Source organism: Pantherophis guttatus, chromosome 4 (assembly GCF_059756535.1).
Source record: "Pantherophis guttatus breed Tessera chromosome 4, ASM5975653v1, whole genome shotgun sequence".
Taxonomy (NCBI): Eukaryota; Metazoa; Chordata; class Lepidosauria; order Squamata; family Colubridae; genus Pantherophis; species Pantherophis guttatus.
The window spans coordinates 69,542,324-69,557,799 of NC_142066.1; the positions used below are offsets into that span (position 1 = coordinate 69,542,324).

The 15,476-nt window shown below is 35.4% G+C and overlaps 1 long non-coding RNA gene across 1 annotated transcript; it reads right to left on the reverse strand.

Moving 5' to 3' along the window:
- Positions 1–115: 115 nt before the first annotated feature.
- LOC148114155 (uncharacterized) lies at positions 116–13,897 on the reverse strand. Its single transcript, XR_015733888.1, has 2 exons — positions 13,822–13,897; positions 116–260 (listed from the first exon to the last, which is right to left on the reverse strand). It is a non-coding gene; the product is annotated as an uncharacterized LOC148114155 (long non-coding RNA).
- Between the last annotated feature and the right edge of the window lie 1,579 nt (positions 13,898–15,476).

Below are 15,476 nucleotides of genomic sequence, written 5' to 3' on the forward strand. Positions count from 1 at the left end.
GTGATCAAAAGTTCTGTCATGGTGCATTAAGTCACAGTAGCAACTCCATTCTTGTAATCTTAACAGAGTAACAGAATAGCACAGTTGAAAGGGACTTTGGAGGTCTAATTCAACCCCTGTTCAAGCAGGAGGGTCTATACCATTTTAGACAAATGGCTGTCCAGTCTTTTCTTAAAAGCCTCCAATGATGACTTCTGAAGGTGAGCCGTTCCACTGGTTAATTGCTCTCACTACTCATCTTCATATAAAAAATAAGTAATCTGATGTATTTTTAGAAAAAATAAAACAGGAAATATAAAGAAAATTAAATTTTAGCAAGCACTTTTAAAAATTAAAAAAACAAACATTTCTAATATAATTTTGCATACTTGATAAAATATTGTCTGAAGCAGCATATTATAATGTAATCATCCAAAATATCACAACATAATCAAAGTTTTTATGTTCTTCAGCAATCTACATCTGGCTGAAAGTCAAGCAGAAATTGGAGTGAGTGAAGGACAATATATTGTCCTTTTCCATCTTCAACTATGCATCAAAGGCTACAGATATCAATACTTTGAAGGATTTTCTACCAAAGTGAAGTGATTCCCTTAAGTTTTATCTTCACTTTTCATTTTTTAACCTATATTTTTTTTATAAATGAACCCCAAATTTCGTTATATTTGTCCATAGAAAGTTTACATCTTTAGGCAGTTCTCTTATATAAAGTGCAATCAGATCCTCAAGCCATTGTATGAAGGGACCATATCTTTGTCTTCCTAATGCTGCAATTAAAGTCTTTTGATCATGGTAATGGTACAGAAAATACATTTATGTTGTCAAATTCCAAGTACTAGCTATGTAGTTCAAAAGGATATTGTCATCTGAAAATTTTTACTTTTGTTGTACAGTCATATTTATATATTTCCCTACTTTCTCCCACTAGCACTCGTAACATTACATCTGCAAATAGATCCTTGTAGAAATCTATGTTTTAAAGAAGAATTATCCTTATATCTCCAAAAAATGCAGTTTTTCACAACCCTTTTCTATACAAGCATAACAGAATCCAATTAATTCTGAATATTATAAATATTTATTTGATATAAAATATATAAATATAAATGAATTTGTTAAGAATTCATTTGTTAAGAATTGTTAAGAATTATTAAGAATTGAAGACAAGAGAACCTGAAGAACACTTAAGGTTTTTGAACATTCTTGTGCTCTGTGGAAGTTAGATATCTGTTACAAGGAGAGTATGGCTTGACTAAGCTTGAAGTAATTTGATTGTAGACTCAAGAACAGTATCGACCAATGTGATTCCTCATATTTCAATCTGATATCTTTTTTTCAGGGAAATCTCTACAGTGCTATCTCTACATTGGCAGGTGGCAGTATATAGTCTTAGATTATTTATAATACTAAGCCCTAAGTACTAATTACATGCGGACAAGCCTGGGAACTCCAGGCCTATTAGCTAGACTCGGAAGTTTTAAAAAAATCCCTAAAATTCCAACAAGTCATATAAAGCAGCCAAGAAAACTGCAAACATCAGGAATCAAGCTTAACTTGAGGATATATTCACCATGCTTTAGCTATAGAATTTTGGAAATCCTCACTTCCAAACGGGTAGAGAAATGAAAACTGAATTTTTCTCTTAAGGTTTGCATCTGGTTTGGACACACAACAAGGTCGTATTCTGTATTTCTGATAGGTTTGATTATTCATAGGCCTTTTATTTTTTGTGGAAAAAAAATAGACTGAATTCCAGAGCTGTAAATATTGATAGTTTCTTCCAGTGCTATATCTAGTGTGTCATTTCTATCCATAACCACCTTATTTTGGTTGAAATAGTAATCTCCATTAGACAGCATCATCAAAAAATGCTGTAATACTACAGGTAGTCTTCAACTTACAACCACAACTGAGCCCAAATTTCTGCTGCTAAGTAAGACAATTGTTAAGTGAGTTGTGCCCCATTTTGTCGCCTTTTTTGCCACAGTGAATCACTGCAGTCGTTAAGGGAATCACGTGGTTGTAAGTTGAGGACAACTTGTATATCTCTTTGTCTCAGGGCTGTATCTCCCACAATTCCTTTGGAGCAGAGTCCCTCCAGTAAGAACTCTTTAATAAAAACACTGAAGTGAGCCTTGATTACTTGCTTTGGGTCTTACATTTTGATTCCACACAATACATACATACATGCATACATATATACATACATACAATACAGTTGCCTAGGGCATCTATACAAATACCCTTCTGAAACCATTTAAAGTCAACTGAAAATGCCTGACTCTGATTATCGCTGGTACTGCCCTCATTATTTCTTGCTCAACTACGCTATGCTAATCAGGAATAGTATTAACCACAATCCTTTTAATTAACAAAATAAAACTTAAATAAAAGATAAAATCTGTACTCAAATATAGGTGCCATAAGTATTACAAGTTACAAATTATTTTTTTCTATCTGGAATTACAAAATTATGACCTTTCAGTAACTGAAGCAAGTTAAACCATTTAAAGGCAGCTAAACCTTAGGCAAAAGCATATATAGTACACCCTTGGTGCATTTGAAGCTATGTTACAGGAGAACTGAACAGATATAATTGTGGTAAATCAAAAGACTAGTCAAGGGCAGCAGTGGGAAAGGGAGAAAGAGAGAACAAGGAGATCAATCTGTAACTGACGGTGAACAATCAATTGAAATTGAAATTATCCACTACTCTCGGACCAGTCAGGATTTGATCTAAGGACACTTTCTATTTATATGTCCTTTATTTCGTTATTTTTCAAGATAGAGTGAAATTGTACTACATCAATCTTTTTTTATTAAAATGATACGATAGATATGTTTAAATACAGTCAGCCAACACAACAAGGCAAATGTATTTTGAACCATATATAAACTTGTATATGAATCCTCTGTTTCATACCCACATGCATGATGGGAAACCAATATGCAAAAAAACAGTAAGATAGTCCCAGCCCCGAAACTACGAAGAACAGCTGTAGTATATATGTGAATGCTGCAGTTCTGTAGGCTTTTTATACCTGCTACACATATGTGTAAATTGGAATAAATAAATAATTGCTACCATATTTCTTTTTTTTTATTGAAAAAGTTTTTCAAATACACATTTTTCCCCCTTTTTTTCTCCCCCCCTCCTCCCTAACCCCCCCTCACCACCCCTCCCCCTGTGACTTCTTCAAAGTAAAATCCAAATTCATAACAGATTATATAATACTTTACCATCCCTTTACTCCATCCCCCAAATACTGACCCTTTCTTTCTAATAATATTATTATATCCCCCTTTTACTATACATTTCAAAATAACATTCTACTATAACATTGTGTAATAACTTCTGGTTTAGCATAGTAATATTATTATAACTCCCAAATTAACAATAATCTGCTCTTTTTCTCCTCCCCATACATATATCTTTTAAATCAAACCTTTTATGTATATTAATATAACATTTCAAAACAACCTTCCACTTTAAGTCTATATGATAAATCCTAATTTAACGTTTAATCTTATGTGTATATTAATATAACATTTCAAAGCAACCTTCCACTATAAAACTATATAATAAATCCTAATTTAACATTTATTCAACTCATAGTCTGTCCATTTCCTCCACTCCCATAAATATATCTCTTAAACATCCCTTTTCTTAAACTAAACAGTCAATAAACTAGCCTGTCTCCACCCACTTCCCTACAAAATTTCCATACATAACAATTCTTAATATCTTTATTCTTCTGCCCACCCTACTAAAAAAAAATATTCCATTATATAGATAAGATCAATGACTTTAAACTTGTAATCCATATAATGTCTTCTTTAATGTCTTTCCACTGGATTGATAACTCCTTCACCCATATTAGGGTAACATGACATCCTAATTCCAACAGAATGTTCGGAATCCTCAGTTATCATCTGCCCCCATCAATAATAAATATCTTCATGTATATATAAAAAAGAAAACAACCACCCGAGTGACATTATAATTGTATTCCATATAGTATCTGTAGTAGTGGCTTTCTTGAAGATTATTAATTCCAACCATCATAATGGGGTAACAACCAGATCTTCTGCGTGCTCCAACGTAGCTCTCTTGCCATATAACTCAGCATAAAAGTAATACATTTATCAAAGAATCCAAAATAGATAATTCCAATCCAACAATTCAAGGCCCTTTTCACATCCCAAAAATACGGCATTGCAGAGGTCTGTCACTCTCCTCAAGATAATATTAACCAATACTTCGCCTCAACTGTCTTTTCATGTATTCAATCATCTTTTAGATAACTGGCTTCGCTGTTGCCTAGTTTAAAAATTTTTGTTTTTGTGAGACTTATTTCTTTTTTTCTTGACTTTTTGTGGGTTTGATCTCCATCCTGATTTCCTTTCTATGAGTTGTATATCAACTGTTCGGTTTTCGTTTTGATCTATAACTTGATCTTGTTGGTTTTGCTTTTGTGGCTTAGATCGCCATTCATGTTTCTTTTCTATAAGTTGTGTATCAACTGATTGATTTCCATGCTTGTCTGTGACTTGATGAGTCATCACATTAGAATCCAACGCCGCTTCTCTCTTATTTATAGGTAGTCCATCTGAGACATCTAAAGGATCCAAAGGCGATTCATCTACAAAGACCTCTGTAGCTCGATGTTTTTCCATTATTTCCAAATCCTTCTGCTTATCTTGTGTTGTGCATGAAGATGTTGAACTCATTTTCAAAATCTTATGATAAAATTCTTCCGCTTTTTCAACAGTATTTAATTGATATCTTTCTCCTTGATATCTCAATATTATACCAACTGGAACATCCCACCTAAATAAACAGGCTCCGACTCAACCCCTCCAAGACCGAGTGGCTGTGGCTTCCGGCGTCCCGATATAGCCAGCTGATGCCATCGCTGGCTATTGGGGGTGAATCTCTCGCCCCCACGGAGAGGGCTCGTAACTTGGGCGTCCTCCTGGATGCACGGCTGTCTTTGGAAGATCATTTGACGGCCGGGGCCAGGGGGGCTTTCTATCAGGTTCGCCTGATACGCCAGTTGCGCCCCTTTCTAGATCGGGACTCCCTACGCACAGTCACTCAGGCACTCGTCACTTCCCGCCTGGACTACTGCAACGCTCTCTACATGGGGCTCCCCCTGGGGTGCACCCAGAGGCTCCAGCTGGTCCAGAACGCGGCCGCGCAGGGGATTATGGGGGCGACGAGGCGCTCCCATGTGACACCTCTCCTGCGTGAGCTGCACTGGCTCCCGGTGGTCTTCCGGGTGCGCTTCAAGGTGTTGGTGACCACCTTTAAAGTGCTCCATGGCTTAGGGCCGGAGTACTTATGAGACCGCCTTCTGCCACCAATAGCCTCCCACCGGCCAGTGCGCTCACACAGAGTGGGCCTCCTCAGGGTGCCGTCCACCAGACAATGTCGGCTGGCGACCCCCAGGGGGAGAGCCTTCTCTGTGGTGGCGCCCACCCTCTGGAACAACCTCCCCCCAGAGTTACGGATAATAATAGACCTCCGGATTTTTCGTCGGGCCCTGAAAACCCATTTATTTCAACTAGCTGGGCTGGCTTGAGTCAAATTTTAAACTGATTTTAAATTGGAATTGTTTTAATTACGGCCAAAAGATTTAATTATTTTAATCAGTTTTTAGATTTTGTATGTTTTGTATGTATGTCTTGTTTTATTTTGGCTGTTCACCGCCCTGAGTCCTATATTGGAGAAGGGCGGTATAGAAATTTAAACAAACAAATAAATAAATAAATAAAATATTTTGTTTTTTAAGCTCAGTCACCAGGAATGCAAATTTCTTTCTATCTACTAACATCTTAGGCGGTAGCTCTTTATATATCCAAATCTTTCTTCCATACAGTTGTAAAGTAGAATTAAAAGATTTTTGCACAATATTATTTCTTATTTCTTTGTCTGTAAAATAAATCACCACATCTCTAGGCAGTTGCCTTTGCTTTGCAATCCAATAATTTACTCTGTAGACTCTATCAATCCTGCAAAATACTTCTTCAGGATGAACCTTTAAAATCCCAGCCAGAATTTCAGCAGATATTTTCCTTAAATCATCCCTATTATTTTCCTGTACTCCTCTCATTCTGATCGCAAATTCTGTGAACCTGTGTTGCATCATTAAAACTTCTTTTTCAATCCGTTGTTCTATATTTTCTACATTGCAAGTCTTATGATCAACTTCCATTTTAAATTTTTCTTCTGAGCTATTGTCTTGAATATTTATCAAATCATTTTCAATTTTTTGTATTTTGTTATCCAAATTATAAATCTTGTCATCAACTTCCACCATTTTAGACTCTAATAACTTAATATTATTATCCATCTTTATAAATAGTTCTGTAAAGGCATCAGTCACTGTTATAATCTTTTGTTTCAAATTGTCATACTTTAATTGTATCAATTCTTTAATTTCCTGCTTGAATTTTTCAAGATTCTGGTTCACAATCTCATCCCTTCTTACCATCTCCTCCAAGAGAAATTCAATTAAGTTAAAATCATTTTTCTGAGTCTGTAGGTTTGAAACTTGTTCTCGTAGTTTGTAAATGGGGGAATCCCCCCCCGCTGCTTGTTTGTCTGGCTTTGTAAGTTTAAACGCCATCCTTCCACACAGACAAACTCTTTTTTAAGAAAAGAAAGCTTCTTTCCAAACAAGATCAATATCAGATCTCCAGGAAGAAAAAAACATAAAAGTAGAACTTTTTCTTCTCAATTGTAGCCAGCAATATTTATTCCGCTACTGTGTGGTTTGTTAAACTGTTGAAACGGAAGGACTTTCTCTTTCAGCTTTCCCTTCTCAAGCCTCAGCAGTCGCCATTTTAAATTTCTTTTTTCCTTTCTTCAATATCATTTATAAAGTCAATGAAAATACTTGTGATTTAGGGTCCCAGGTCCAGATCTCATCCTCTTTGATTAAACAATCTGTTAATTTTCTTTAAAAGGCTTGTTCTCGTCGCCTGGCTCTGCAAAAAGGCAGAGGTCTCCCGAAGCCCGGAGCGGCAGCGAGGGAAATAGGGAACCTCATCTGCTTCGTCCCCAAGAGTAAAAAAAAAACTCTGGGGGCTTCGCAGAGAGCTCTACCTGCTCTCACCTGCTCTGTCTCACATTTCCTTATGGAAATGGAGTTTTTCGAGCCGCCTTTCAGATGTAAAGGCGGCTCTTTACAGGCGACGGGGCTGGCGGTCCTGAGGGACCGTCTGGCAGCAACAGAGAGCAAAGCGGAAGTCCGCTACCATATTTCTTATTACAGCAGTTTAATGTATAATATTGGCTATTTTGCTGACAAAATGCTGCTCAAACTAGTTTCTTTGGTATATAATAACAGTATAGAATTCACCCCATTTCATTCTCCCGTTGTCTACTGTGAGGACTCAACAGACCTCAGGTATCATGGAAGATAAACCTTTCTTTTATTCTTGGCTGATGGATTTTGGTAGTCTTGGTCTGTAAGCAGTTTTGAGGGGATGACTATAGATTCAATCAAGTTGCCCCGTTGAATTTCAAGGCATCAGATTAGGTACCTTTTAAAGATTCAAAGTGAATTTAGAAATTTAGTGGATCTCCTGGTTTTGCAGTCTCTAACAGCATTGCAGCTTGCTTGCTTTCCCATGAAAAACAGGAGGCTGAATGATATGACTCTTGAATAAAAATTACATAGCAAGGTAAATTTCTAAACTGCAGTAGTGCCTGACTGAAAAGTTGGGGAGTCATGTTCTGAAAGAGAAACTCAGAATGTTCATCTTTTTAAATTTGATCTGCTCTTATGAGATTCTGCCTTTCCGCAAATCTGTACCTTATTCTTCTCTTTCCTGAATGTTTATTTCTATCTAATCTAAATTCTGTATAGCATTTGACTTTGGTTGGCTCAAAGCCCTCATTTATTGCCTTTCGTTTTACCAATTTCTCTTTAAAAAGTAGCAACAAAAGTTTGTCTATGTCCTTCCTGCTAGTTGTTGGTCTTTGGGTTGACATGTAAATGAATGTCTTCACTGGTTGTTATTCTAAGACAGTGTGCTTGCTTACTATATCACTGTACCATATAATACAGTGTGATAGTCAAGGCTATGGTTTTCCCAGGTGCAATGTATGGCTGTGAAAGTTGGACCATAAGAAAGGCTGAGCACCAAAGAATTGAGGCCTTTGAACTATGGTGCTAGAGAAGACTCCTGTGAGTCCCTTGGACTGCAAGGCAATCAAATCAGTAAGTCCTAGAGGGGATCAACCCTGACTGCTCTTTAGAAGGCCAGATCCTGAAGATGAAACTCAAATATTTTGGCCATCTAATGTGAAGGAAGGACTCACTGGAGAAGAGCCTGATGCTGGGAAAGATTGAGGGCAAAAGAAGAAGGGGACGGCAGAGAATGAGGTGGCTGAATGGAGTCATTGAAGCAGTAAGCGTGAGCTTAAATGGACTCCAAAGGATGGTAGAGGACAGGAAGGCCTGGAGGAATGTTGTCCATGGGGTCGTGATGGGTCGGATACGACTTCGAATTAACAAGAAAAACAATAATACAGTACCAATGATGCATGGTATTACTTGCATGGTATACTATACTATAGACACTCTGATAATACATGTACCTAAACCTTTTTTAATGAAAAAAACAGCAAATAAATGGCACATAGCACATTATTCACAGAATAATCTTGTTAATCAATCCAACAGAGAACTCAAGTAGTCTGAGGATAGTAAATAGTTTGGTCTTTAATAAAGTTTTTAGTTTTTTATTTCTAGCAAACATTTTTGTATTAGTTCTGCCCAGCTATTCAATAAGCTGTTTGTTGGACATTGTGTGTGTGTGGGGGGGGGATTTGTCTTCTCTCATGCCCATTGTCAACATGGGGAAGAGTTTAAAAATATGTCTTGAAAAAGTTTCTGGCTAAAACAAGGCCATCTAAAGTGTCACCTAATGTGCCGTCTAAAGTGTCAACCCTTCCTGCCTTTTTCATCTCATTCTGTTAAAACAGTGAAAAACTGGAGATCTGTTTAGTGCTTGCCATCATAGGTTATTCTTAAAGCTTTTATTGGATTAAATCTCAACTTAATTCCAAATAAATGTTGCTACCTTCAAAATATGAATTTGAACTCAATCATGACTGATTTGTACATCCTAGAAAAATGTGACTAAGGACTACTGAAAGATATTGTCACTGTGACTTCTTAATAATCCACAAATCACAAGATAAAATAGAAATGTTTTTTAAAAACTGAAAAATTAAGTTTATGCTAATCAATTGTGATCTTCATGTGAAAAAATATACTTTGGAATTATATTAATATCAATAATGACTATATTTAATTGCAGGGTAGGATCTGACTAACCTGATTCACATATTTCACTAATCATATAATGCTAATCTCTAAAATAATGAAAAACTACAATGTTTGACTTTGTGCTGACTCAAAGGCTAAGAAGCCACAGTATTGCTCAACACAATGCATTAAGCACATTAAAATATTTCTAACATCAGAAGAGAATATCTTTAGCTAATATTAATCTCTCAGCTTGGTTATTTGCTTGCAGAAATGTCAACATGCAATTAGGTAATATCAGTGCTAGGGAGTATCAGGTTTGGTTTTTCTTTATATACTGTAACTTGTCCTGCCAGTGTTGGTAGGAACATGGTGTTTCTTCTTGACCAAGCTAAATCTAAAAATGCTAGGGAATTCTTGAAAGCTTGGCATTCAGAAATATCAGCCATCAGTAGACACATAGAGATAAATAACATTTACCCATCATTCAAAAGATACAATAAAATGTACTACCTGGCTTCGATACATACTTGGGTGAAAGAATGGATTGGATTGAGGCAAAAAAGACTATTGACCTTGGAGAGACATGATCTCCAACTGGGTTGGCATGCTTTTTTATAGTATGGAAAAAACAAAATACATAGCTATTTCCAAAGACATTATATAAGGAATGCACTATTATTAGTATGGGAAAAAATTAAAGAACAACACTATTTGAAAATACCGGTCTGGCCCTCGACAATAGAGGCACTGATTTATCCAAATATTATTGATATGGAGATTATTACTACCATGTTTTCCCGAAAATAAGACCGGGATGGAAATGCCATCGGATACCTGGTTCATACTATTATATGTGGTAGACATGTCAAACAGGGAAAAAATATTGGACAAAAATACATGAAATACAAAAAGAACAGTTTTTTTCCCGAACGCCTTCACTCTGCTAAACAAATAATTTCCTCAACACTGTCTATTCACTAAGTCTGCATTGCTATTAATCTTCTCATTGTTCCTATCACCAATCTCCTCCTACTTATGACTGTATGACTGTAACTTGTTGCTGTATCCTTACGATTTATATTGAGGGTTTCCTAGTATGATTCGATTGCTTATTTGTACTCTATGACTATCATTAAGTGTTGTACCTTATGATTCTTGACAAATATATCTTGTCTTTTATGTACACTGAGAGCATATGCACCAAAGACAAATTCCTTGTATGTCCAATCACACTTGGCCAATAAAAGAATTATATCTATAAATTTTATTCTTAAAAGAAGAGAAAATTAAAATAAAGTACAAAATCAAAAGACCAGTCAAGTGAAGCAGTGGGAGTGGAGAAAGAACAAAGAAACCTGTAACTGCCTGTGATCAATTAATTATAAACACCACTGCAATCGGACCAGCCAAAATAAGCTTAGCTTCATGTTGAATATAAAACTGTTTCCAGCAAATATATTTAGATCATGCTTAGAAGATGTTAATCTAGTTGTTTTCCTTTTCAGGATATAATATTTATTTTATTTGTTGTATGATGGTTCCTAGTTGTTATAAACATAAATCGACTTATAAGAATTCTGTTATCAGAGACAGGGAGAAAGAATGGTCTTCTGGGTAAATTCTATGCAAATGAACGGCTGCTTTCGGCAAACAAAAATCCAAATGGACAGAGGCGGTCTACTTCAGACTTTACATTTCTTGAATTTACACGTAATAAATTGTGATAAATTTTGCTAAAAATATTGCCAACATTCTAAAAACAACGTGGTTAAGTCCTTAAGAAAAAAATACCAGTAGTCTGCACGCAATTTTTGAAGAGTATTTAAGTACAAAATAAGGCAGAAATCGGATAAAAGAGCAGCAAATATACCTCCTCTGTTTTTCTGATCTTGCTTTAACCAGTACAGTATATTACTTCATGCTTTGAAACGGATATGTAGTACGAGAATTCATTACATTTGTAGCCATCAAAACAAAAACACAAGCTTTCATTTGAAAACTTCTTTATCAACGTTGCTGCTTGGTAACTTTTCTCTGGAAGCACAATTCTGTTTATTAGGGCTAATATTAGTTAAAGATTGTAATTGTCTTTGTGTCGGATTGAGAATACTTTATATCAATTTTCTCTAAAATAAATTCAAAAAGAATAAGAACTAAATAAAACAATAAAAACTTTTCTTCCCCACTGAACTCTTCATCATAATAGAGCATCACTTGTTGTCAAGTGTTTCTTAAAATAATTTTTGTATTTTTAAAACTAAAGTGACTGGTTAAAATTTAGTAGATAAACCTTTGGGGCATATTGGTTTCCCCCTTTATAGAATTTCTGATTGCCATGCTTCTCTCAATAATCCTTAGAACCTTGTAAATCTACTGGTGCAATTTTCACTTGACAGTAAGAAAATGCCTTGTGGTCAATTGATCTGGGGAATAGTTTTCTATGCAATCTGCATAGAAGCTGTTACTATCAGAAGCTGTTCTCTGAATTCCCCTGCTTTCAGGAATGATTGAAATCATGATGAAATGAGGGATCAATCAAAATATAACTAAGACTAGATATCATGTCCTAGACATTTGATTTCATTTTATTCTAGCATATGTTCATGTTATTAAGGATCTGCTGATACAGTTCAACAGAGGAATTATTGAGTCTGTCATTTGTATTTCAATAACTGATTGGTTTGGCACAGCAACCAAACAGGACAGGTACGGACTTCAACAGATAGTTAAGACTGCAGAAAAAAAAAAAAAAAACAATTGCAACCAGCCTGCCTTCCACTGAGGATCTGTAAACTGCACGGACCAAAAAAAGGGCCGAGAAAATATCTACAGACTCCTCACATCACTGTTTCAACTTCTCCCCCTCAGGACACCGCTATGGCACATTGAATGCCAAAACAGCTAGACACATAGTGTTTCACTCTGCTGAATACCTAATTCCCACAGCACTATCTTTGACCTAAAGATATTTATCATGTAAGTAGGCTATATTGCTATTATCATTCTCATCTCTTATCTCCTCATCTTTCTAATCTCATCTTTCCTACTACTTTCTTATATTGGTATCTTATGATTTATCACTTGTTTTTATCTTATGAATTATGATTTTAACTATGATTTATGATCTATGATCTATCACTTTGTTGTTTGTATGTACACTGAAAGCTTATGCACCGGAGATAAATTCCTTGTGTCTAATCACACTTGACGAATAAAGAATCCTATCCTGTCCTGTCCTGTCCTGTCCTGTCCTGTCCTGTCCTGTCCTGCCCTATCCTATCCTATCCTATCCTATCCTATCCTATCCTATCCTATCCTATCCTATCCTATCCTATCCTATCCTATCCTATCCCATCCAACAAAATACAGCACAGAAAGAAATTACTAGGCTCAGAATCTCCAGCTAAGATAATAGTCTGAAGCCTGTTAAAATTCTGTGGGTGGTGTCAAGAAGAGTCTTTTCTGCTGTTCCTATGGAACATTATACCACCAGAAGCAAGAACAGCTCCCAACTTTTTTGGTCTTCCAAAACGGTATTAATATTTGACTTTGCCAACTGCCCTAGGACCTTAAAGGGAGCATTCACAGATGGAGGTGGTTGATGGGGTAAGAAGATTTCACTCCTATGCTACCCATCTTTTAGTCCTGGTGTTTTGTACAGTTTTAAATTTTAATTTGCATAGTTTAAATGTTTTCATTATTTTTCCTATTGTTTTTTTATAATCTGCAAACCACCTAGTTATTTTATAGAGAGATAGATAACATAAAAATTTCATAAATAAATAAAAATAACAGTAATGATTTATATAGATCTTTGTGATTCATAATTGACAATCAAAAGATGGTAACAGCGGGCACCCTAAGGTTTTTGGGAATTACAGACTGAATATCAGAGCTGCGGGAAGCTTAGGTTCCAAGTCTCAGAATAGTTCACCCTGTTAGGGAAACTAGTTAAGGAATAATTTTAGGATGATTGGCAGAATAAAGGGAATATGTAGAAATCAGTGAATCTGTTTCAAAAATCCTCTTTAACTATTTAATAAAATTTATCTGTTATTTTGTTCCTATGTTAGTCAAGTATCTGTGCTAGCCTTACTCTTTCCTATGTTCCACCTAGTTACATTACAGTAGAACAAAAAGATAATTTAGATTACAAGGTGGTAGTCTATTCATTTAATAAATTACCATGCAAAAATATTTTTAGAAATATTAGCAGATAAGGTCAACATAATTGCTTATAGAATAAACTGAGTTTATTAAAGAAAAGCAGGGAAAATTAGTTTGTGACAAAAGCAATGTAGATCTCTTTTCAAGAATCTGTATCATAATAATCACACTTGGAAAATAAACAGCATTAGCAGTAATGAAGAATAATGAATAATACTCCCTGGTTTAAACTGACATAATATCAAAGTGTCTATAAGAGGCAAATGGAGATTGGAGGCATTTTTGTATAATAAACACATATTATTCACATTTTGGAAAACATCAACATTTAAGTAGAATACATTACTTTAATCAAAACTACTTTTACCTTTTTAGTCTCTTTACTCTTTATGTTCAGTTGATATCCTCCCGAGCATAATAGCAGAGAACAAAACCCTGTGCAGTATTTCACAATGGTTTTTCCCTGACTTTGTGAGTTTGGGTATCAAAAGTTAATGTACTGTAAAATATCTAATATACAGCTGGACTGAGACAGAAAAGAAATTCCATAAATATATATGTAAATAAATAAAATAGATCAAAATATCTGTTCCAAATTAATAACTACCGAGATATATAGTGAGACAAATACATACTTGACTTATTTGGTTTTACCCAACTGTGTAGGTTAGTTCCAGATCAGATTGCAAGAAAATAAACAGAGGTTAAACTAAGTAGATGCAGAAAAAGTATGGGGGGGGGGGAACCAAAAGACCAGTCAAGGTTAGCAGTGGGGTGGAACTTAGAAGGGTTAGTGAAACTAACAGTAATAATTTCTGGTAACCCACTACTTTCGGACCAGCCAGAAAAAAAGACTTGCCAAGTTTCTATATATAGTTCTCAATATGTGGTTTTATTAAGTTATGATGATTAATTTTTAATAAATAAATCAAAAGAAAAATCGGTGTGTGGTTTCAGTGTATATGAGAAACTAGAAATAGGTGACTGGATTAGCTTGTTTTTTATAGCAAAATCAAGAAATAATACTATTGTATTTCAGAAATTGCATGATGGGAAATGTAAGTAAGTTAATGAAAAGCAGTTTCTCTTCTCCTGTATATTCTGAAAAGATGTTCTGGATAACAAATTTATAGCTTTGGAAAAGAAATAAGGTGAAAGTTATGACATTGTATAATGTATTTGAGAGATTTATTTTTCCAAGCGATAGAAATAGTTTCTGTATTTTCACACTTTGAAAAGTAGATAATTCTCCATTGCTAATACTTATAATGCTAAAAGGGTTATACTGAAATTACAGCAGATGGCAGTAATGCATTATCTCCATATCTATTCTGCTTTGCTCTTCATACTAGGTTGAACACAGATATCTAGAAATAATATTGGTGTTCTCAATTTTGGGAAAGGACAAGCAGTATTTCACCTGAATAAAAAAAAATCATTTTTTAAAATAGCACACAACTTTTATATCATTTAGCAATATTTTATTTCGCAATATCACACAACTTTCATGTCATTTAGCAATATCATTTTATTTAGCAATATCACACAATTTGCATATCATTTATAACTTTATTATATTTAGCAATATCATACAACTTTTATATCATTTTGCAGAGTTACTGGTCAATACTATGGAGTCCTAGTGGAGCAGGGATGGGTTCTACTTAACTTTACTATCGGTTCGCATCATGCCCGCGCTTGCATTTGCTTCATGCGTACACGTGTGCGCTCTTCTGCACATACACAGAAGTTTCTGCACATGCACAGTTCACTTCTAATGACATCCGGGTCAGTGGGCGGAGCCTCCCGCTGGTTTTACTACCGGTTCTTGCGAACCGGTCCAAACCGGGGGCAACCCACCACTGTAGTGGACAATCACTTAAAGGTGAGGAAGCAATATGTGGCAGCAGCCAAAAAAGCCATTGCAATTCTAGGCTGCATAACAGAGATAGAATTAAGATCATGTGAAGTATTAGTACCAATTTATAAAGCTTTAGTACGAGCACACTTAGGATATTGCAT